Here is a 4,022-nt window from a genome sequence, read left to right on the forward strand (position 1 = left end):
TTGGAAGCCCTGTTTTGCCAGAGGCACCCACGTAATCCTCACATGAGGTGTACGCTGGTCTAATCATACTATGAAACTTCACAAAGTGCCAGTTTGCTTTATCAGCCTACTATGTTACTGAGTGCAAGGGAAAACTGATAACTGAGTGACACTGAGGAACATCCAAGGTCAGCTACTCCACATAGGATGCAGCAATTGGATGTCCTTCCTCTGGACTCATGCTTCTAATTTTTACTCCTTAGATATGCTTTATTCCCTATACACAAGTTTATGCAATTACACATTGTGTGGTGAATTGAAACTTTTTGGGGGGAATCCCACTATCCTGTGAGATCACTGATAGTTAGAAATATGTTTTATAAAAGCATCTTTTACTAGCATATAACTCTGCTCTTGATACAATAAACATGATGGGATCAAAGCAATACAAGTGAAAGGATTTAAATTACATGAACTATATTAGTGTATGCATATTTTGTGCCTGTGTTAGAAATCTGAATGTTTATAATCAGTAACTGATCTTGTGATGTTGTTCAAGTCATTTTCCTTTTCTGAAATTTCTTTCTTTTTCTTTTTAAATAATTTTATTGGGGCTCATACAACTCTTATCACAATCCATACATACATCAATTGTATAAAGCACATTTGTACATTCGCTACCTTCATCATTCTCAAAACACTTGCTCTCCGCTAAAGCCTCCAGCATCAGCCCCTCACTTTCTCCCTCCCCGCTCCCCTCTCCCTCATGAACCCTTAATAATTTCTAAATGATTATTTTGTCTTGTCTTACACTGTCCTCCATCTCCCTTCACCCACTTTTCTGTTGTCCATCCCCCAGGGAGGAAGTTATATGTAGAGCCTTTTAAATGGTTTTCCCTCTCTACTCCACCCTCCGTCTACCCTCCTGGTAGAGCCACTTTCACCACTGGACCTGAAGGGATCATCCGCCCTGAATTCCCTGTTTCCAGTTCCTATCTGTACCTTTGTCTATCCTCTGGTCTAGCCAGATTTGTAGCATAGAATTGCGATCATGATAATGGGTGGGGAAGGAAGCATTTAGGAACTAGAGGACAGTTTTATGTTCTATCATTGCTATGCTGCACCCTACCTGGCTCCCAGTGACCCTTCCATAAGGAGATGTCCAGTTGCCTACAGATGGGCTTTGGGTCTCCACTCTGCACTCACCCTCATTCATAATGATATGATTTTTGTTCTGTGATGACTGATACCTCATCCTTTTGACACCTCATGATCACACAGGCTGGTGTGCTTCTTCCATGTGGGCTTTGTTTCTTCTGAGCTAGATGGCCACGTGTTTACCTTCAAGTCTTTAAGACCCTAGAGGCTATATATTTTGATAGCTGGGCACCATCAGCTTTCTTCCCCACATTTACTTATGCACCCGCTTTATCTTCAGCCATTGTGTCAGGAAGGTACGCATCATGGAATGCCAGTTTATAGAAAAAGTATTCTTGCATTGAGGGAGTACTAGAGTGGAGGCCCAATGTCCATGTGCTACTTAATACTAAACCTATAAATATATGCACATAGATCTATTTACTCATCCTCATATATAAATATATTTACATATGTACATGCCTGTATTTAGACCTCTATAAATGCCCTCTGACTCCTAGCTCTTTCCTCATTTTCCTTTTCCTTTCCTCTTGTCCCAGTATCATGCTCAACCTTCATTTGGGTTACAGTAATTCCTCTTGGTTACATTACCCTTAATCATGCCCTACCAGGCCTCCTACACCCTCCTCACCACCGATTTGGATCATTTGTTGTTCCTTTTTCCCTGGGTTTGTTAATACCAGTTCCTTTCCCCCAACCTCCCACTCTCCCATATCCTCCCGGGACTGACAGTCCCTTTGTTTTCTCCTCCAGATTGTTCATCCAGCCTATCTTATTGAGATAGACCTGTAGAGATAATAACATGCACAAAAACAAGACAAAGCAAAACAAAGCAACAAAAGAAAACAAAACAACAACAACAAAAGGCCAATGACAAAAACTACACAACAAAAAAGAAAAGCTTGTAGTTAGTTCAAGGACTATTTGTTGGCCTTTAGCAGTTCTTTCCAGTAGAGTCTGATGGGATGCCAAGCCCTGGCCCCAAAGTTTATTTTTAGTATTACCTGGGACTTCCTTTCTCTGTTCCACTTCCTGTTCTGTTGCACACACACCCTTAGTGTTTTGCCTCAGTGTGATGGGATCAGATCGGGCAGAATTGCCACACTGTGTCTCCAGTGTTGTCCACTGTAGGACTATGGGTCAGTGAGGGATGTCATATCTCATAGTGGGGCCGGTTATATGGTCTTCTCTGTTGATTGACTGCTCTGAGCGTGAATACCACTGTCAAGGCTTGGTGGGCCAGGATGTGCTCCACTGTCACTTCCTCCTCCATTTGCTCCATGTGCTCTGATTAAGGAACTGATCCTCTCCCTGAGCTGCAGCTTCAGTGCTGTCCTCTGAAATAAATTCTGGAGGGAGGGACTTTTCTGGACATTCATTGGATCATCTTTGAAGAGAGAATCTTAGGAGTGGTGATCTCCAGGCTACTTTAAGTTGGGGCACTCTACAATTACAGCAGTGTTTGCAAGTTTCATTTTGTTGCTATGTCCATATTTAGAACTAGAGAATCTCGATGTACGTTTTACATGGGACATGGCGATTGCTCTCAGTACGGTCTATTTCCATTTACTCCCCAGCTCCTCTTTTCTCATTGCTATAGGGTATTCACATAATTCACAAATAACCTCAGATGGAAAACAGCACAAAAGTGACCAAATTCTTTCTTATGGGGATAACTGATGAACTTGAACTGCAGAGCCCACTCTTTATACTCTTCTTTCTCATCTACCTCATCACCATGATTGGGAACCTGGGGATGATTTGGTTGCTTCTCTTGGACTCTCATCTCCACACCCCTATGTATTTTTCCCTCAGTTGTCTCTCTTTTGTAGATCTTGTTTACTCTTCCGTCGTAACACCCACGGTGATGGCTGGGTTCTTTAGAGGAGACAAGGTCATCTCTTACAATGCTTGTGTGGCTCAGATGTTCTTTTTTGCGCCCCTTCTCAGTGCAGAAAATTTTCTATTGGCTTCTATGGCCCATGACTGCTATGTAGCAGTGTGCAGACCTCTGCATTTCACCTCCATCATGACAACAACCAATGTATATACATGCCTGGCCCTAGGCACCTATCCCTGTGGTTTGCTGGATGTTTCCATCTACACTGTGGAGATATTCACTCCCTCCTTCTCCAGGACCAGTGTAGTTGATCACTTTTTCTGTGACGCACTTCATTTCCTGGATCTCTCATGTTTTGGCCATGATATCAACAGTCTGGTTTTCTCTATTTTGGTAGGCATTGATGTCATTTTTTTCTATCGTGGTAATCTTGATCTCCTCCCTATTTTTACTTTCCACCATCCTGAGGATGCGCTCATCTGAAGGATGCCAGAAGGCCTTTTCCACTTGTGCCTCCCATCTCACTGCAGTCTCTATCTTCTCTGGGACATGCATCTTCATGTACCTACAGCCCAGCTCCAGTCATTCCATGGACACTGATTAAAAGGCATCTGTGTTCTATGCCATCGTCATCCCCATGCTGAATCTGTTTGTCTACAGCCTGCGGAACAAAGAAGTCAAGAATGCCTTTAAAAAAGATGTCAGGAAATTAATGTTACCTAGGGGATAGAATCTTAATTATATACAATTCAACCTATGACACTTTCATCCATTTCTCATCTATTTAGTGAAATATTGATTTGTCTTAGACTTACAGTTTTATACTCAATTTCTTACTTATTGATTATGTCACTGATATTTCTCACTTTGATCATAGTAAAAACAAAAACAAAAAAAACTAATCTCTGACTCTTTTGCACATTACTGATACGTGCCTGGAAGAAATGAATGGAAGATGTGAGGTGAGAGTTTCTCTGGCTGGGATGGTTATGGTAATGTGTCAACATGGCTAGACCGTGATTCTCAGTAGTTTGGTAGCAATGTG

The 4,022-nt window shown here is 41.9% G+C and overlaps 1 pseudogene; it reads left to right on the plus strand.

Annotated features, from left to right (window-relative positions):
• Window positions 1-2,767: 2,767 nt before the first annotated feature.
• Window positions 2,768-3,707, plus strand: LOC142445648 (olfactory receptor 5B12-like; annotated as a pseudogene).
• Window positions 3,708-4,022: the final 315 nt, after the last annotated feature.

This window comes from Tenrec ecaudatus, chromosome 4 (assembly GCF_050624435.1).
Source record: "Tenrec ecaudatus isolate mTenEca1 chromosome 4, mTenEca1.hap1, whole genome shotgun sequence".
In the NCBI taxonomy this organism is placed as follows: Eukaryota; Metazoa; Chordata; class Mammalia; order Afrosoricida; family Tenrecidae; genus Tenrec; species Tenrec ecaudatus.